The sequence below is a fragment of the Periplaneta americana genome, chromosome 4 (assembly GCF_040183065.1).
Source record: "Periplaneta americana isolate PAMFEO1 chromosome 4, P.americana_PAMFEO1_priV1, whole genome shotgun sequence".
Classification (NCBI taxonomy): Eukaryota; Metazoa; Arthropoda; class Insecta; order Blattodea; family Blattidae; genus Periplaneta; species Periplaneta americana.
This window is the reverse complement of record NC_091120.1, coordinates 41,428,572-41,450,939: the sequence shown is the minus strand read 5'-3', so window position 1 is coordinate 41,450,939 and position 22,368 is coordinate 41,428,572. Positions and strand designations below refer to the sequence as shown.

Here is a 22,368-nt window from a genome sequence, read left to right as displayed (position 1 = left end):
CTGTTGTGTGGGTGCGTTTGATTGTTGAAAATTGTTGAAAAGTGGAGTCAAATAGTGTGTGTGTACTGAAATTGATCTGTGTGTTGAGAATTTGATCGGGGTGTGTTTTAGTGTGTTTGTATATTTCGTATTGTTCTAGTGTGTTGAGTTTTTAGTTCTTGGGTTGTATGTGTAGGATTTCCATGTCCGCCTTTATATTATTGTATGTGTGGTTAGCATTGGTTATGTGATCGGCGTACGTAGATGTATTGTGTCCTCTGGTTATTGCTTCATTGTGTTCTTTGTAGCGTGTTTGGAATGATCTGCCTGTCTGTGCAATGTAGAACTTGTCGCAAATATTACATGTTTGTATACATCGTGTGGTCGTATTTATTTGTTTGTGTTTTTTGTGTGTTGAGATGTCTTTGTAGTGTGTTTTCTGTTCTGTATGCTATGTTGTATTTCTGCTTTCTGAATGAAGATACGATCTTATGTGTGCTTTTGTTTTCATATGTCAGTGTGATGTATTTCTTGTGTTCTTGTGTTCTCAACACACAGATCAATTTCAGTACTCACACACTATTTGACTCCACTTTTCAACACTTTTCAACAATCAAACGCACCCACACAACAGGCAGAGAAGTTCGATATGACGGCGAGATCTAGTAGGCTCTGAGGATGGTGTGATGAAGCACCGAAACAGCTGTAAGCCGCACAGACTTACATAATTAACACGAGTAAGTTCGCTAGTTAATCAATTACTTATATTCAAGTGTTAAAAGTAGTGTACGCAAGATTCAAAATGGGTTGCTATTATGGTAAGTTATGTACTAGAGGTGGAAGATGGGGCAATCCTATGTGCACTTATGCGTGTGGGCCATTGCCACACCGAATATCAACACGGGAGAGATACTCCCAACGAATTTTGCTCGGACATCGTTCTTTCACGTGCAATACATCTATGACACGGTTTGAACTCGCGGCCAGCACGATAACTGTCAGACAACCGAGGAAGATGCTCGTTGTTTGCTTATAAACTTGTGTTGCTTAAAAATAACAGTTTAATAACAGTCTATAGTCAAAATTTTACTGTATGCAGAGTTCTTGCAATTTTTCCACTTGTTGGACAACCTTAACGTGTGGAAGTTGTACATGTGTTCGACAGAAAGACATAATCACTCCATTCCTTCCGCGATAGACTGCGAGAGGTTGGGCTGTCACCCATGTTTAGACTTGCAAATCATAATTATTGTCGGAACGTTTATTGAATATTTATAAATACATAATGAGGTACTTTTTGGTTTGTTGAACATTTCCTGCTGCTTGGATCTGCCATTTGATCTTGGGTTGAAACTTTAAGGGCGGGAAAGAATGCTCCGGCTCAAGTTTTTATTCATATTACCTATCTATATTTAGTCAATTAGTTCTTTGCTGTTGCGCAATATGGCGACGCGACCTTCGTGATCCGAATGAGCTCTGTTCACAATAGGCGCAAGATTTTTCCTTCTCAAAAGGTAGTTTTAATCGTAAGTTCAACTTTTATTACTGACATTTAAGCCGTTTTTTGGGTTCTTGTTTGTTTATGACTTATTGATCAGTCATGAAATACTGCTGTTGTGTTCAAGCTACACTGGGACGAGTCTCGATCTGTAGTGGATTGTATTCAATTTCATTGAGACATATACAAGTATTATCTTACTTACTTACTGGCTTTTAAGGAACCCGCAGGTTCATTGCCGCCCTCACATAAGCCCGCCATTGGTCCCTATCCTGAGCATGATTAATCCATTCTCTATCATCATATCCCACCTCCCTCAAATCCATTTTAATATTATCTTCCCATCTACGTCTCGGCCTCCCTAAAGGTCTTTTTCCCTCCGGCCTCCCAACTAACACTCTATATGCATTTCTTGATTCGCCCATACGTGCTACATGCCCTGCCCATCTCAAACGTCTGGATTTAATGCTCCTAATTATGTCAGGTGGAGAATACAATGCATGCAGTTCTCTGTTGTGTAACTTTCTCCATTCTCCTGTAACTTCATTCCTCTTAGCCCCAAATATTTTCCTAAGAACCTTATTCTCAAACACACTTAACCTATGTTCCTCTCTCAAAGTGGGAGTCCAAGTTTCACAACCATAAAGAACAACCGGTAATATAACTGTTTTATAAATTCTAACTTTCAGATTTTTGGACAGCAGACTGGATGATAAAAGCTTCTCAACCGAATAATAACAGGCATTTCCCATATTTATTCCGCGTTTAATTTCCTCCCGAGTATCATTTATATTTGTTACTGTTTCTCCAAGATATTTGAACTTCTTCACCTCTTCAAAAGATAAATTTCCAATTTTTATATTTCCATTTCGTACAGTATTCTCGTCACGAGACATAATCCTATATTTTCTCTTTTCGGGATTTACTTCCAAACCTATCTCTTTACTTGCTTCCAGTAAAATTCCCATGTTTTCCCTAATCGATACAAGTATTATCTAACATCAAGAAACGAAACGTGAATTTTATTTGTACGGAACTTATAATTTTAATAACTTTTACAAGAAAAAGTTCTTCGGTCTTCTTTCAACTTCTGACCTGAAGGATAAAGTACTTCTTATCGAAGTTATTTCACTAGGAAGATGTTTTCCCTAGGAGAAGATATTATAATAATCTAATAAGAAGGTAAATATCACTGAAAGGAGTATATATATACACGGACAAAAAAACATCTGAAAGGATCATGAAAAAATCGTAAAAGGGGTACAAATATCTGAAATAAATAAATATATATATATATATATATATATATAGGCCTATAGGCCTAATTATGAAAGCAATATAGAAACATCGAATAGCAACTAAATGTAACTGGAACACAAATCATCGTCTGCTTTTTGTAGTTTAACATTTTGTTCTCAATTTTATAATTTTATTAAAGGAGGTAATGAGTAATAAGGAGGTGAGAGTTCTGTAGTGTTCTTTTAACCCTGTTGACCCTATATAGAGCTTTAATTTAATTTGTATTATTTTCATCAGCGTCTGTATTTCTTTTTTATTTATATGTGCTATCTGGTAGGATGGAAGAGAAGGCCTTATGGCCTTAATCCTGTCAGATTAAATAAATAAATAAATAAGTACGTAAATAAGTAAATAAATAAATAAATATGTAGGCCCTAAGTACGTAAAGAAAGAAAGAAAGAAAAAATAAATAAATAAGTAAATAAATAAGTAAATAAATAAATAAATAAGTAAGTACATAAATAAATAAGTAAGTAAATAAGTAAGTACGTAAATAAGTAAATAAATAAATAAATATGTAGGCCCTAAGTACGTCAAGAAATAAATAAATAAATAAATAAATAAATAAATAAATAAATAAATAAATAAATAAATAAATAAATAAATAAGTAGGCCCTAAGTACGTAAATAAATAAATAAATAAATAAATAAGTAAATAAATAAGTAAATAAATAAATAAATAAGTACATAAATAAATAAATAAATAAGTAAATAAGTAAGTACGTAAATAAGTAAATAAATAAATAAATATGTAGGCCCTAAGTACGTCAAGAAATAAATAAATAAATAAATAAATAAATAAATAAATAAATAAATAAATAAATAAATAAATAAATAAATAAATAAATAAATAAATAAATAAATAAATAAATAAGTAGGCCCTAAGTACGTAAACAAATAAATAAATAAGTAAATAAATAAGTAAATAAATAAATAAATAAGTAAGTAAGTACATAAATAAATAAATAAATAAGCTATAGCACGAGTTTCATAATCTGAAACCCTAATGCGAACATAACTGCAAAATTTATTGAAGAAACAACACGGAGATGCTAAACTGCGGCTGCAAAAGTGGCGCCTTGTGTGTGAACAGACTCGCAACCTCTAGTCGCAACTTTAGCTGTACGAAAAGTAGCGTGCAGCGCGTTACTTTTGACTTATGGTGAACACGAGACGCAACTTTTGCAGTTGCAGGATAAAAGTTGCGCAGCAAAAAGGTAGCGAAGCGTGACCGTACCTTAAGAACAGTTTGTATTTTCATTTATTCTACTGGAGACAACTTCATTTCTGGCACAGGAAATATTAAAATAATTAAGATATATAAACTAATGGTAAAAACTTATTCAATTATAATATTTAAATCTGTGCACTAATATGAGACACTATGGAAAACCTGCGTCTACAACCCAAAACGGATAACTTGTTAACGATTCTTACTTTCCAGTTGTACGATGTAAAAATACAGATCTTGATATTTTCATGGAAATGCAAGTGTTCAGCAATCAAGCTAAGTAAAAAGTACTTTCGGATATGCCGTTTGTCTATCTGACTTACTCACTGAATGAATGTATACAGCGATTTCTCCTAAACTACTGGTCAGGTTTTCTTCATATACAGGGTGGAAGGGAACCTATTACATTAATTTACAGAGGTTATAGATCAAGTCAATACGAAAAAAAAATTGTCAAATAGGCCTAAGTTTTCTGATAGTCCAATAGTTTAAAGAATACGAAATGCAACGTGTTACAACGCTGCATACAGTAGCAGTGCTCCTGAAAAATCATTGCTCCGCGGTGGGTGAGTAAAACTCCACTACACAAGACTTATGACAGGAGAATGTAAACAAAAACGTCTCATCAGATACAATCTGGCAGGTGCGCTGTTTTTTGAGTAGGGGCGCCCGATCTAACTTGTATGGATTATTGTGGGAAGAGATGAAAGTCCGGTCTAAGCGGTCCTGATAGATACTGTAGAAGAACCAAGTCATTTTTTTACATTAGTATTATTTCATGTTTATTTCTGCAAACAAAAATTACATACATTAACAAAGATTTTACAATATTATAATAATACTCGCATATGAATATTTTTTAAAATTCAAAAATTGCTTACCAATCTCATATTCAAATACATATTAGAAATTGTTATAGAGGGTGTTTCCGGGCTAGTGTTACAAACTTTCAGGGATGATGGGGAAGGGCACATGTACCAATTTGAGATAAGGAACCCCAGTCCGGAAATGACTGAGTCGAAAGTAATAAGCAAAAATAGTTGTGTGGAAATGAAATAATTTTATTCCTCTGTACACCTTATTTATGTGTATTTATCTGTACATCTTACACATACTGTATTCATCTGACGTGATTTACGTTGTCTACTTACAGTATTCCATTCAGTGTGCTGTCTGAGGGGTGGGGACAGGAAACTACACTAAAGCAATGCAGATAGCGTAATGTGTAACGGATATGGTCGGTCCTGATATGCACGTCTGTAGACAGCAGTGTATGTGTACAAGTTGCAGTGTCCAGTCGATCAGTGCTAGTGAAATGGAGGAGTTCACAAGAGCGAAATATGCAGACCTGATTTTCGAATACGGATGAGCAAATGGGAACCGTAGACAAGCACACAGATTGCATCGGGGCAAGTACCCACGCAGGAGACATCCGGCCCATACCATCTTTCCACGACTGTTCCAAAGGTTAAGGGAAGGAGGGCACGTGGTGCCAAATTACAATTTCATTTCCACACAACTATTTTTGCTTATAACTTTCGACTCAGTCATTTCCGGACCTGGGTTCCTTATCTCAAATTGATACATGTGCCCTTCCCCATCATCCCTGAAAGTTTGTAACACCAGCCCGGAAACATCCTGTATAAATAAAATTGTCACTGGGTCACACTCGAAAAAGCAAGATGCGATTAGCGATTCTGAGAACAATCTGCAGAGGACAGGACATATTCTTTTGCAATATGGGGAAAATATATGACCATCTACTGGAAAAAAATGTGACAATGTAGGCCTAAGAAAAAGAGCTGATAAGAGCTAAATTGTAGATTATAGAGCAAGTTTTCGATTTAATTATTATCTTGACACAACAATCTCAACTTTTGGAGACGAATGATTTTAATAACATAATAATGTCAGTGAGGTTAACAGAGTGCGTTCTGGTAAAATTATGCCAAGGGATTTCCATAGATTGTATAAAATTATAACCAAACCAATACTACTCATATCTGGTTTAGAAACATGGACCGTAAGAAAGCATTTATTATAGAAAAAGAGTGGAGACTTAAGAAACGAGGTTTCTCAGATCACCAACAATTTCCACGAGGAGAGATAAGTGCCCAGCAAAAGATTACAAAAGACTTGGGAATATATGTAGGTACTGTATAATATAGTAAAGGAAGCCCAAAGGGTAGCAGAGGTATGAGAAAACCTAAAAAGCGATTATTGCACCAATTATTCTAAGTCTCGAAGCAGGTGTTGGGGACCTAAACCTTGACATGTAAAATAAGATGATGTCATAGAAGCATTATTTGATCCGCCATTCCTTTGTATACACAATATCTGTCATATAGTACTGTATTATAATATCCATTTCTTTATTATATATAAACCCGGTATATGCAATATATACTTTATTAAATAAGTATATAATAAATTTTCAATCTTAAGACATATCAACTTGCAAATGTTTGTTTGCTATTTAATAAATATATGAACGTTTTCGCCGTTTGGGGCATCTTCAGATATAACAAAAAACATATAATCTGGACCTAAAATAGTAAATTATGCAAATAACAAAGAATAAAGAACAATGTATGTATGCAATACATGAGATTCATGAGCTTTATGTAAAATATGACATAATACAGGATAATTATTGATATAATCTTTGGATTTTGAAATTGAATTGGACGGATATTTTATACATATAGCTCATGTTACAAATAAAATATACAATTACGATTAAAATTTGTCAATAATGTTAACATTTTAAAATTTATAATGATGATTGATAAAATAGATATTTTAAGAGTAATCATTAGCTGAGGATTGTCGTAGGATTAATATTCTTATTTATTTATAGAATATCTTCATTTATACACTTCAATAAACCTGATGACACGTAATAGGATGTCATCAAATTAGAGTAATCACCAACGTCAAACAACATCCATTTCATAAGCCAACGATCTCTGTAAGTAATCTTATAATAATTATTATCGCTGCCTTAAATCACTTACATATATTTGGTATTATAGCTCATCTAATTATTACTAATTACTACGAATTATAATGTTGATTTTCTTTACTTAACTTTCAGTGAATGATTGAAATTCATACCTAACTTATGATTTATCTATTACGAAATCACCGTATACTCCACGACATCCATAACCAACGAGCATTCATTCAAATATCTCAACAAATCTGATTACACGTAACAGCAATCTCCAATATAAAACAACATTAGTTCATTAGCGAAAGTTTTTTTTCAGTAAGTAGTCTTATAATAATAATTATCTGCGTCTCTATATAATAACTCGTATATATTTTTGCACTTATTATCATTTCTCCATCTCAAGTTTCAGATGAAACACATACATAACACACGAACATCAGCTACACAAACTATCTTATATCCTACGACAATCCTCAGCTAATGATTACTCTTAAAATATCTATTTTATCAATTATCATTATAAATTTTAAAATTTTAACATTATTGACAAATTTTAATCATAATTGTATATTTTATTTGTAACATGAGCTATATGTATAAAATATCCGTCCAATTCAATTTCAAAATCCAAAGATTATATCAATAATTATCCTGTATTATGTCATATTTTATATAAAGCTCATGAATCTCATGTATTGCATACATACATTGTTCTTTATTCTTTGTTATTTGCATAATTTACTATTATAGGTCCAGATTATATGTTTTTGTTATATCTGAAGATGCCCCAAACGGCGAAAACGTTCATATATTTATTAAATAGCAAATAAACATTTGCAAGTTGATATGTCTTAAGATTGAAAATTTATTATATACTTATTTAATAATTCACCAGGCATATTGAAATATAAAAATGAATTGTAAAATATATATTTTGCTATTAGTATATTATGTTTCGAGAATTTGCAAAGCACGATAGTAACATAAATCATAAAGTGCAAGAAAATTAATTGATGCTGTGACCCCCAAGTATTTCAAACACTGTATAAAAACTAGTTTTTAATGATCCACTACTCTATATTCATAAACATGACCCTATTACGTGTAAGCCCCGTACAAGCAAATAAACGATCGACACGTGTACAGGATGAGGTATACAATTTATCTAATTACAGTTGAAATATAGGCGAAGCTTTGCCAGAGCCCTGATTTAAGAAGTCGCTTAGATTTATCTTGAAGATTTCCTATATTAGCAACTTCAGTAGCAATAGCTTGGCTGTTCATAAATCATTTCAATGTTGATGCAGACTCGCGTGGAATCAGTAATGAACGGCTGGAACAGGCCCAGCTTCCTACCGAGAGTGCAAGTTACGCGTCAACACAGGGACCTTGGCCTTTTCTTAGTTGTGCTACTTTAAATGAATGCTATACCGCTGATCGTATGACGAATGTGTCAATAATGTTTCGTCATTATGCTGATCTAGAACATTGGGTGCGGAACATCTTATAAGACATTATTTTCGATTTGCTTTTTTGCCACCTAAAAGTTAACAAAAGAGTACTGTGTTCCAACCACGAGAAAGTCTCCGCCGGATGAGACGAAGGGGGGTAATGCTGTGAATGAATGTTGATGTCATAAGATGTCATAAGGCACACACGTGGGTACTCATATCTCTATTGGCTAGCTCTCACAGTACAACCCATAACATTGATACAGACATATTGATACTACCCTATTTACAAAATTAGGTCACAGTTAATTTCCTGGTCTTTTAAACTCTTCATACAGGAAATAACATATGCAGGAGAGCGCATGGTTTTTAAACTGACGTTATAACGGTAATATTATTTATCTACTTCGTTCCAATAGATGAGGCAATAGTAAGCACATTCTTTTCACGGTTGATCTCCTGGTTGGAGAACAGTAACTGGTACGATGGATTTTGTAAGTTCTCTTACTCTTGAGTCCCACTAAATAGGCCTATGCATATTTTTTATCATGTAGTTATGCTGATGACATGAATATGTTAGGAGAAAATCCACAAACTATTAGGGAAAACGCGGGAATTTTACTTGAAGCAAGTGGAAGTAAATTCCGAAAAGCAAAGTAGGCCTATATGATTATGTCTCGTGACGAGAACATAGTAACGAAACGAAAATATAAAAATTGTAAATTGAAGAGGTGGAAAAATTCAAATACCGGTACCTTGGAGCAACAGTAACAAATAAGAATTACACTCGGGAGAAAATTAAATGCAGAATAAATATTATGGGAAATGCTTGTTATTACTCGGTTGAGAAGCTTTTTCATCCAGTCTCCTCCCAAAAATCGCTGAAAGTTAGAATTTATAAAACAGTTATACAGAGCGATCAAAAAGTCCCTCCGCAGTGCGACAAGAAAGGTCACGAGATAGCTTGAACGATATTCAAGAGTACAGTCGGAAGAAAAAGGACATCGATGGAATCAGTCGCGTTGTGATAGTTACATTACGACTTTAGTTTGTTCCATTGCATGTGAATATGTGTCTTGTATCGCACGGTATTATTATTTCATTTGTAAACGCTTCCAGGTTATAAGGTCCATAACAAAATGTCCACAAAAAAATGTCCACAAACTAAATAGTCCAACATTTCAAGTCCTACATACAATTTGTCCATGGTGTGAAAAAGTCGGACATCTATGTGGTCCACCTTATTATAAAGCCCATCATACGAAAAGGTCCATCATACGAAAGGTCCATACAAAAAGGTCCAACATACAAGGTTGTTCAACAGAGATGAATTACTAACCTCCCGGCTCTGTTGTCAGTCTTATCAGCAGAAGCTAAATCGTCCTCTACTTCCTCAATCAATAAGAGAAATTGACATTGTTGAACCCTACAAAAAAACATTGAGGGGACAAAATTTTATGTTCTTTGATTCAGGTGTTAATGATGGACGAGTGTTAATGTTTGCCACCGATAGAAATTTAGAACTTTTCGCTGCCAGTGACACGATTTTCAGTGATGGTACGTTCAAGACTGTACCAAATCAATTCTTTCAGCTTTTCACAGTGCATGGGATTGTTGGAAGTTTTGTAGTTTGTAGTTTTAGTATATTACCTAACTGCAAATAACACTGAAAATACTTACCGCACTATATATAATGAGATAATTTTTTTAACAATAGATGTAGCTTTTGTATTACACATGTAATATGTATAACATAATTGAAATGACAATAAATTTCTCGGCACTTTCCTTGCAATTTTCCTTGTCGGACATTTGAGCGAAATGGACGAATTTATTTGTGGACATTTTTGAGAAGAGAACTTGCTGACATTGGAATTTTCAGGTAAGGATATTTTTAAGGCATGGACGAATTTTCTATGTGGACATTTGTAAACGTTGGACATTTTCGTAGAAAGGACCTATTGCAAAGTGGACCATAACTCACTTAACCTTGTAAACATATGTTGCGCGTTTAATTGGCTTCAAATTTTTCTCTTGCTACGTTCTTTATTTCTGCAGCGATGTCCTCATTTGTTCATCTTCTTGAGGAAGAGACAGTACTTCCATTGGCCCGCACCTCTCGCCCCCCCCCTTGGCGTGCCTACATACACATGTCAAAACAGACAGCAACGCCACCATTGCTTTTCGGTAATCGTTGCAGGAGACATACGTGGCGAGGAATATTTCTGTATATGTGGGATGTCACTTGTGTAGACTGTTATCAGCCACTTACTGGTTCAATTTAGACACTTCCTAGAGGAGGGGTGTCGGGGGTGGCTGACCCAATAGGCGACGTCGTCTGCGTATTGTTCCGGTGGCTAAGTTGTTCCTGGTGCATCTGAGTAGGTGTAAGATTTGGCGGAGGATTATTCTCTTACGAGCTTCGAATTTTGATTGGATCGTGGGAGGGGTTTATGTAGGGAAGTTGAAGTGTATATGGATAGGAATCGAATCAGCCATCCAACAGATATTGCGTATGTACCAGGAGGCCTAGGGGGCGAGGAATATTTCTGGATATGTGGGATGTTACTTATTGGTTCAATTTAGAAACTTCCTAGAGGAAGGGTGTCGAGAGTAGGTGATCCAATAGGCGACGTCGTCTGCGTATTGTGCTGGTCTTACTAGCGGAATATTGGGGAGGGAAATATCTGAAGCAATGGCAGACAGCCGATAAGGGGTGGTCCTCCAGCTTTTGGGGGTTGGGCGAAGGGCTAACAACCCATCACGTAAAAAACAGTTGTTGAGAAACCCTAACAGAAGCCTCGGAATGGGACTGATTCTTTGGCGCTGTTCTCCAGTTATCAGCAATCTTCATTGAACTCTATGGACGATTACTAGTCAAGAAGGCTTTGTTGATTCAGTTTCATTTTTATTGAGGGGTTAGGTACAGCTTAAAGGAGTACAATTTTGGAAATATTCAACTTTTTTTTTTCCTCCATTACTGTATCTTGTACAATAATGAAAATTAGTATACGTGTAAAACACTGTCCTTCTGCTATGTGATAAAAATGTTTTTACGATTAAAAAAATTATATATATTTTTTTTCAAAATTCAAAGTTCACTGTGCAGTGATGAAGCGTTTCCCTCCTAACTCAAAAAGTGTCCAACATTCTGTGATGAAATTTTTTGTGTTTATTTATGCATGTCATATCTACAATATGATGCAAAATCACTTCTCTACCTTTCATAGATTGTCTGATAAAAAATAAATTCATTTAAAAAAATGGTCAAATATCTAACACAAAATAAAAAAAAAATATTTATTAAGAAATGTAGTTGAAAAAGAATGATATTGTAAACATGAGTTTCAGCAATAAAATAAAAGAGAGAGGACATGAAAAAGTTAACAAGTTTATGAGTTATGAGGGAAAAGCTTCATCAATGCACAGTGAACTTTGAATTTTGAAAATAAATAAATAAATAAATAAATAAAATAAATAGCCTATATTTTTTTAAATAGTAAAAATATTTTTTTTCACATAGCAGAAGAATAGTGTTTTACACATATCAATTTTCATTATTTTACAAGATATAGAAATGGAGGAAAAAAAAGTTCAGTATTTCCAAAAATTTTACTGCTGTAAGCTATACCTAACCCCTTAAAACAGTTGCATTCCACTTCAATTATCAATATATATTAAATAATTTCTGATACGTGACTATCCAGAATCTCATACAGCAGAAGCTATAACATAACCTAAATAATATAAACAAGATAGTCCACACCTGTGGAGTAACGGTTAGCACGTCTAGCCGCGAAACCAGGTGGCCCGGGTTCGATTCCCGGTCGGGGCAAGTTACCTGGTTGAGGTTTTTTCCGGAGTTTTCCCTCAATCCAATATGAGCAAATGCTGGGTAACTTTCGGTGTTGGACTCCGGAATCATTTCACCGGCATTATCACCTTCATCTCATTCAGACGCTAAATAACCTAAGCTGTTGATAAAGCGTCGTAAAATAACCTACTAAAATAAAATAAACAAGATAAATAATAGATAAGTTTTAATTAAGGATGATGAAATAAACATGAATTATTTTAAAAGGTAAAAATATTGAAAATAAAATACTGGCAAACAAAGAAACAAATGCTAGGGAGGTGATAAAAATAAACAAATGCTAGGAAGATGATAAAAAACTAATGCTAAGGATGTGGTAAACATTGTAGGATAAGCAGCCAAGATTAGTTGTAACACGCCGTTCCGTACCGTTTTATTGGTCAAAAGTAGTATGACGTAGTAAAAATGTAACAGACATCACAATATTTCTCTCTCTCTCTCTCTCTCTCTGATGAGAAACTAATTTTTTCGCCAAAATATATCGCGACTTCTGATCGATTCTCTGTATTAAAAATAGAATGTCAACATAAGAACTACCAAAAACTGCACAAACCGATCTTGTTTATGAATCTCCCGTAAGATTGACAATTATTGTTGCTGACAATCCTTTCACATGCACATCACCTTGATCCTGTCGAGCTCCTTGTCAGTGAGGAATGTCAGTACGCTTCCAAGGCTGGAATAATGCTATGCAGTTGTATGTCGCCCGGTCAAGGTAGGTGCATTTTATTAACTGAACCGTCAGTGCGCAATATTTGTCAAGATAAATTTTATTTCAGCTCACTTAAGAATTTTTCCAATTTGTTATCCTGCCACATTATCATGTCCGTCTAGAAGCAGCTGAGTCACTTTCCTTGTTCTACTACTCCTACTGCTTTGCTTCGAGATATTCCAGTGTAAGTGGGATTTATTTTTAACATCGTGGTGTATTATCTGGGTGTGTCTATTGTGTACTGAGCAAAAATAAACATTAAATGTTACCATAAAAGAAAAATACCGGTGTCACTAATATGACACACACTTTCTCTTTATGTAGCCCAATTTTATGCTTTCCGAACTAATTCAGTTCTTTGTTTATGTAATAATAAAATTGTATTCCGTGCTTGTAGTCAGTTGCCTTGACATAGCCTAGTGTTAAAAAATCAATGTGGATAAACACTAACGGTCTTACTAATAAACCGTGTATAATTTTTATACAAGACTTATGCAGAGTTGGATATAAAACGTTACTAATAGCATAAACCAGCGTTTCTCAAACTTTTTGATGTGGGGACCACTTTTTAAAGTCAGAACAGTTTCGCGGACCACCTTACTCTTGTTCCCTTCGAAAGAAAATTTATCATTTTCGTAGCATATTTTAATACCAGTATACCTACATTTTAAAATCGAATTAAGGTTCGGTACTTCGATCCTCTGTTATGAATTCGGGTGGCCCCTGGCAGGGTTACAGGCGCGGCGCCAGATGTGCAGGGAAAAGATGTCGAGAAACACCACGTGTATAGTGCTTTAAATCCCTCCTTTGTTGCTGATAGTAGAGTGGGAAGTCGACAGATGGGTAGGATAATAAATTTCATAAAATATCTGTACTGGGAGAAAAAGTGAAATTCGATTGTCAGTGTCATTTCCAAACTCTGAGATTTTCAGCTATAGTCGTTTGAATTTTATTTTTTCTTCTGTCTTTTTTGAAGGACCACAAGGGCAGACCTCGAGGATCACAGGTGGTCCGCGGACCATAGTTTGAGAAACGCTGGCATAAACCATGCATAAGCGATGAGTATGTAAGAGCGTGTAACTATACATGGGAACTGCTTTGCAGTAGTTATACACGAAACCCTTTGTTTAAGTATTGTAAATAGAGAAAAAAGTGGCCGCCTTTTAACAGCTGTTCATATCGATTGTCATTTCATGATGATGATTGTCTTGTAACAACAGAAGAACGAAACAAAGAGCACAGGATAATATTGCTGTAGGTGTATTCTCTGAACAAGATACAGCGCGGTAATCGATCAGGTCCAGTTTCACTATCGATACTTAGCGCGGCATACTAGCGCACACTATAGGATGAAATAAAGAATTTCAGTTATTCTATTACCTTTCGTAATAAAGTAATGACGAAACTATGACGCATCTGTGTAACAGTTGCATTGTTACACATTACATATGTAGTGATTATTAATCAGGAATTAATAAACGGCATAAATTTTATTCGGGAACTAATTATTTCAGGTACGAATTGTCGGTACCCTAGCATGGCAACCATTAGATCACTGAGTAAGAGTATGATCAAGAAGGTCAAAAAAAGAATGTTTTTATTTGGTCTAAAGTTGTAGCAGATGACAAATTAAGAATTGAAGGGTTGAAAGCAAAAACCGGACAAGTTCAAAATATTAATTTTTCAGAAAACGAAAGACTGTCCCTCACGTTTCTCGTAAAATAAAATAATCTGACATATCTTATATAAGTATTTCATAAATATCTACCATCTTTGGTAAAACGTTTCACTGTTCTCTTTTATATGGGTTCTTGAAAAAAAAAAACATTTGGACATCCACTTTTTGCAGAAAAGTTTAGATATACACACATTAATTGACAAAAAGTAAGTGAAATCATGTTTAATTCATATTGTCAACATACACATAAATTATAAGTGCTTTATTAAATTATAAACAACGTTAGAATGATTTCCTGAACAAGAAAAATAATACTGTTATGTTAATATTTTTCTCTTTCTAATTTGTGTCGTTCAGACTTTGAATTCTTGGCACGTGAGGTATATCAAGTATCGAAAAATTATTATTTTAATAACAACACAATAAATTATGCTCAATCACAAAAATATATTATTATTATTATTATTATTATTATTATTATTATTATTATTATTATTATTATTATTATTATAGCTGTTTTCACTCATCACACCCACTGCTATTGTCATCTTCTATCACCTCAACATTCTCCTCATACTGATGACTTTCTTTCTTTGGATCTGGTTCATTTTGATGATCATTCATTTGTAAAACGAAATATTTAACCAATAACACCGACAATAACAGCTAGTATGGCGATGAAACAATCGAAGACAACACTAATGCCATTTTCATGATATTTTCTAACAAGAACCGGTTAAGTTTGTAACTTGTTCGTCATTTGCTAGAAAGACGTTGGACTAAGCCGCTTTTTGCAGAAACGCTACATTTTCAAACATTCATTTCAATGGCACAAATCCGATTTTTGTAGAAACATGTTATGTCAAAAGAAGCCGCTTGAAATGAAGTGAAGAGAACTGTACTATGCTCAAAATTGGAACTTATCCGGTTTCTGCTATGCTCTAACAATGTTATAAAAGGCTAATACAATACAGATTTTAAGGTATTTTTAAATGTTTCTATTTCTTACATACAGGTCTTATTGGTAGCTAATTATTTCGTCTTTAAGCTTTTCTTTTCAGTCTCTACCCCTAAGAATTCTTAAGCGACTTGACTTAGTGATTTCGTGATTCTAAAAGTTAGGTCTACCCTTGTTAACCCATTTTTGGGCATTTTCGACTTAACGCTAGACGAGTATGTGCAATTACTCGGCTGTATTGATTAATGCCAAACATTGATCCCCAGTGCGAGATTTAATCCACGGCTGTGCTTTCACGTAATGTTAAATCCAATAAAGGATTATCTTACAGACCTATAAAAAATGAATTAAGTTCAAAACGTTAACTATACCACACTTGAACACTATAGTCTTAGCGTCGTAGTATAGGCCTGTAAGACAACGAAAACATCATGTCACAGCTGTTAGACGTACCGGTAGGCCTATGTATTGTGTATAATAATCTAGCAATGCTGTTTTCTCATGAACATGTAACCTTGCAAACGTATTTCTACTGTCCTTTACGACCGGCTTTCTTTCCCACTGATTACACTGCTAAATTCTCCTCTTCTTTTAGTTAAAAATGTTAATAACGTAGACAGATTTCTTTTATTTTAGAAGAGAAAGACTGTCAAAGAGTAGAATTCGGTCGGTTGATATAATTGGACTGCCGGCCTTCATTTGAGTCTGGCCTTGCTCAAAGTCACAAATCACGCTTTTTTATCTTACACTTACTAAAAGCATTGCGTTCTTCCTACAAACTATATAGTATAGCGTCGTGTAACTGACGACACACCCGACCTCCAGTCAAGGAAAGAATAATTACTGCATCACCACACATTCATGACAATTCGAACCAATTTCAAGCTTAAGGAGCGCTTGTGTGTTCGACAAACAGTAGTAAAGTTAGCTGCACAAAAATTGTGAGATTTTCAGCAATTTGTGCAACTTGGACATAACAACAAATATTCTGAAACTCATGCTTCAGACTACAGAACGTACAAAAAAATCTTTAAAATCCTACTCGTCACTTTAGAATTGGCAGTCAGTGTTCGTATGTGCACGCATGAAAATTTACACTTAGGCCACTACATAATGTGTTAACTGTGTATTTATAAACATGTAGAGTATGTATACCCTATCTGCATTCCATACATATATAATAAGCTTACATGTACATATTATGTTTGTGAAAATATATACAGTATATAATAATAATAATAATAATAATAATAATAATAATAATAATAATAAATAATAATAATAATTCTTTATTTATACTGGCAGAGTTAAGGCCATAGGGCCTTCTCTTACACTCTACCAGGTCACAAAGTATACAAACAGTTAAAATTTAACAAAAAGTTAAAGAACAGAATACTAACATATCACAAAAAAAATAATAATAATAGCATAATAAAATCGACACTAAACAACATGAAAAATAATACAATAATAGAAAAAAGAAAGTAAAATACATTGGAATATAGTAAAAGCAACTCATTTAGTACAAATGGTTAATATGGAAAACGTAAGGTAGAATATAACAAAACTTCATTTAACTACAACATCACATATTGTAGGCTGTATCAGGCCTAGGTACATATTTTTTTCATTCCTGTCTACATTACTCTACAAAAATTACAAAATGAACATCAGCGTACTAGTGTACATCCTATTATCAAGACGTGACTGATATTCAAAAGCATAAATAGTAATAGAAAACATCCAGGATCGTAATTGTATGATTTCCTCATCATGCACTGTCATTAGAAATGCATTTTTTACTGGTTTATTGTACGACGCTTTATCAACTACTATGGTTATATAGCATCTGAATGACATGAAGGTGATAATGCCAGCAAAATGAATCTAGGTTCTAGCGCCGAAAGTTACCCAGCATTTGCTCTTAAAGGGTTGAGCGAAAACTCCGGACAAACCTCAACCTGGTAACCTGTCCCAACCAGGATTTTAACCCGGGTCCGCTCGTTTCATGCTAACCGTTACTCCATAGCAGGATTGAATTACATATAGCTGTTTAAGATAATAACGTAGTTCAAATATCTGAAATATTTTTTATACAAAATAAACTCTATTAGGCCTATACTTCCATTACATTAGAACAAGTGAGTGAATAAATGAGTAGGTGAGTAAGTGAGTGAGTGATTAATGTATGTATGTATGTATGTATGTATGTATGTATGTATGTATGTATGTATACGTTCTTCTGTATATATTGCATGCAAGTATGTTTTTGTGTGTACATACGGGTGTACAGTAGGGGAGGCAACACCTGTCCTGTGACCTTACCATGTGCCGTGGCTATACCACCAATTGGTATGGAGCGGGAATATAAGTTTTAGTCTGAGATGAACTTCCATGTCGGTAGATTCGTGTAATATTAAGCATCATGAAATAAACTCTTTTTCTGATAGCTCATTCTCTCCCCTCTCGCCAAGCTCACATACCAGATCTTGCCTCCTCAGCTGTACATAGCGTGTCAATACGATTTTGTTCAGAATGGAACTTTTGAGTTTGACACATCTTGCATTTGAAATTAATATCTGCAAAATTTCAAAACTACTTGCAATTGAATGTCTGAACGTGTAAATACGAACATATGTTTACATGTATTTGGTATATGGATATGCACTTTTTTGGGTTGTTTATTTATACAAGCTTTGTGTGTTATTTAAGAATCTGTGAGTATACGTACTAGTAGGCCTTTTTTAATCACTATTATTGAGTTCCTGTTTCTATTGTGTATTGTAGATAGCTTGTGTTCATGTAACTGATTTTTTAGATTTTGATTAATGTTTATGATATTGATGACTGATGAATCATGGTGTAAGTATATATTAAATATGGTTACTTATATAATTATACTGTAAGTGTATTTATGTAAGTGTATGCATATATGCTGGTTTATATATATATATATATATATATATATATATAACATAATAAATACATACAAGTTGAAGTGAAATAGTCTTGCATATTTCCAGAGCGAATCGGTAATGTTGTACGTAACGAAAAACTATATCATATTAGTAGAAATTCATAGTTTTTTTTTTTCATAAAAAATGTTTTCCCAAATGTTTAACAATCTCTTGTTCGGTAACTATTGCGAGTACGATCGTGATATTTGTCCATATCGATAGGAAATCTAATAAAGAATAATTTATCCTTTTGGAGTATTTCAATAGCGTGAACGGTTTTCGTATAAATTTAATATTAAAAACCTCTAAATTCAAGCCATTGCACGAAGCGAACGCGTGGAAACGTCTTGGCACCTTACGTAGGGAGAGTCGCCGAGTTCGTTGACCTCTTACATCTGTATACGAGTAGAGTGTTTAGCGACTATGTAGCCGGACTGCTGAAACTTCAAACTTAATTTTCTAATTAACCGTGCATTTAATCACAAAACGTAATATAGGTTTTATATTTTATATTCATTTACGTGTACCCTATCGTCTCTTTCAATCTGAAAGGTTATTTCACTTGCACCCTATATAGCAGTTACTTATACATTTAACTTATATAAAACGGACTTGTGTGTCCATATTTATGTATGTAATGTATTAGATGATGCATGTATGTATGTACGTACCAGTATGTATATATGCATATGCAGTTTTAAAGCCAACAATGGGAAGGTAAAGATAATAATTAAGGAACACCCTTTTTCTCTTTTTATAGCACAACAATTTTATTGCATGTATATTCCATACTTTTTTTTTACATTTTTGTTTCTTTGTAATACATAATGCTGCAAAATAAGAATAAATTGTATTATAACTATATGTACACACTCAACGAGAAAGACTTGAAATTAGACATTTTTATTGGGCAATAGATGACTATCATTTTCACAGTTGGGATCCCGAAAACAATAACACTGAAGAAGAACTGAGTCTAAGAGAGAAGAGTGTATAGAGGGCCCTGACAATTTGTGTTCACGAAGATGTACAAGAACAGAACAATACTTTTTCACTCATTTTGACTAAATAAATCTTAGAACCTAAAGGTGGTGGCCATAGCTCTGGCAGGCTAGTCCGCCCAGCTGATGGCCACCGGGCACAGTGCTCGCTAACTTGCTAATGGTGGCCTCTGGTGGAAATCCCTTCCGGATATTCTACAGAGTCGCCCTTACGTTCTGGACTCCCTTAGGGCTCCAGAATGGGCTGATGTGATCGTCTCCCTTAGTTGCGTCGCGTCGGTTCTAAGTCCGATTCACATTGAAACTCTGACACTATCGCACTTTGGAACTTTGGTTCAATTGTCCTGTTGACTGGCTCTTGTAATCAGCCTAAAAACCTGAGACAACTCTTAAGTGTGAGACCTGGACACTCACCAAGGAGGGCGGCTTGCTGAGTGCCGCAGTGAGCTGCACGTAAGAGTTGGTTTGTCTTTTAGTAGTTATTCTTCAATGTGGATCAATCTTGCCGAGACTGCAGCAGGTACTGTTAATGACAGGTCTAGCCGGGGTAGGAACGGAGATTTAGGGGGCGGCGGGGCCGACGGGCAGGTTGGTGGCAGCCACGCGGAAGCCGAGGGCGTCAGCGTGGTACTTGACGCTCTGCACGAGACCATGGCCGTCCACGTAGGAGTAGCCGCCGTGGGTGATGCCGTCAGCGGTGCGCACCTCCTGCTTCTGGGAGTTGCTGTCGGCGTATCCGTAGCTGTACTGTCCCAGGGTGTCCTGAGCCTGGTACTGGCTGGAGCCGGACACCGCGGGGGCGGCAACGGCGTAGGGAGCGGCGACGGCGTAGGGAGCTGCGTGGGCAACAGCGACGGCGGGGGCGGCGTGAGCTGCTACGACGGCGGGAGCGGCGCGAGCAACAGCGACGGCGGGAGCAGGGGCGGCAACGACGACGGGGTCGGCGTGGGCGGAGACGGTGGAGTAGCCGAAGCTCCTGACGGGCTCAACAACGGCGACGGGGGCGGGAGCGGCGACCACGGCGGGAGCGGCGTGGGCGACGGCGACAGGAGCGGGAGCGGGGGCGGCAACGACGACGGGGTCGGCGTGGGCGGAGACGGTGGAGTAGCCGAAACTCCTCACGGGCTCAACGACGGCGACGGGGGCAGGGGCGGCGACGGCAACGGGAGCGGCGTGGGCAGAGACGGTGGAGTAGCCGAAGCTGGGAGCGGCAACGGCGACGGCGGCAGGGGCGGCATAAGTGGCAACAGCGGCAGGGGCGGCATAAGTGGCAACGGCGGCAGGGGCGGCATAAGCGGCAACGCTACGCTTCTTGCGGCCCTGAAGAGCAAGAGCCTCGGCGTGGGCGGCGAAGTGGGCGGCCTTGGCGGCAGCTACTTCGGGGGTGTCGAGGGGCACTCCAGCGTGAACGGCGGGGATGGCGTAGGGAGCGGCGTAGGCTGCGGCGTAGTGAGCTGGAGCGGCCACGACGGCGGGGGCGGCGTGGACGACGGGAGCAACGGGGGCAGCAGGAGCGGAAGGACCGACGGGAAGATTTGTGGCAGCCACACGGAAGCCGTTGACGGGATCGGAGACGTAGCTGGCGCTCTGCACGAGGCCGTGTCCATCGATGTAGGAGTAGCCTCCGCGAGTGATGCCGTCAGCGGTGCGGGTCTCGGTCTTGGCAGATGGGCCGCCGGAGTAGCCGTAGCTGTACTGTCCCAGTGTGTCCTGGGCGTGGTACTGGCTGGACACGGAGGTGGCCACACCAATGGGGGCGGCTACGACGGCGGGACCGGCGGCATAGGGCACGGCACCCAGTAAGCCGGGCTTGGCGGCAGCCAGAGCCACAAGGCAGGAGACGATCACCTGTACAGAGAACATACGCGCACGTCAAATCTGTCACCCTAGCACCTGGCCTTCCCGTGTTCCAATCCTAGAAGGGGCAGTTTACTTTTCACCAAAAAGATTCGTAAAGATTTGCGGTGTGGTACATTTTTCTTGAACGTAAAGTATATAAGTTATCTCGATATTTTCATTTTACTAAAGCACCGAATAAGAACAACGTCTGCAGTACAAGTACACTGTTAAGCCTTGGTTTTTCTGAACCGTCGCATGCGTCGGTTCAGAAAAACCAAGGCTTTGAAGGTACTCTTTAAAGAAAGGAGTAATTTGCAGGTTAGTATTATAACTCCACGATCTGAATTTATGTTAATAAGAGAATTGCCATTAACTGATATTTAATTAATCATAATTTCTCACGGTACTCCATCAGATTTCATAAAAGTTCATTTTGTTAGTCTGGAGGACAGGGAGATTTTGAGCATTTGCAGCGTGGGAATAGTTTTCTTTGAATTCCATAATTTCAGCTATTATTATCATCTATAGTAAAATAGGAAACTACCTATGTAATTCTATCCCTAAGGAGAAGAAAAATACTTCACTTCAAAATAGCTGAAAATAACATGCCATATGACAAAAAATAGCTTTTAATCTCTATGGGCCCTACTTTCTAAGAACGATGTAAATTTGTTAGGAAAACTAGCCTTTAATCTCCAGAGCTCAGTAAAGATATACCGTACACCGACAAAATTCAAGATGTAATAGTTCAAATAATACAGATATCGGTACAGTCTTAGAGAAATAACACAAGTAGAAATACCATAAAAGAGGTGGAAATATGTAATGTAAACCTTTACTGTGAATTCGATACAGACAAATGCAGGAGGAAAAGAGAACTAAGGATACAATCTTATTAAAATAGTCGACTTTACTATCTTAGTTTTACAGATCTG

The 22,368-nt window shown here is 36.5% G+C and overlaps 1 pseudogene; it reads right to left on the bottom strand.

Moving 5' to 3' along the window:
• Positions 1-21,472, bottom strand: part of LOC138698904 (calphotin-like) — a 36,616-nt pseudogene extending 15,144 nt beyond the window's left edge.
• Positions 21,473-22,368: the final 896 nt, after the last annotated feature.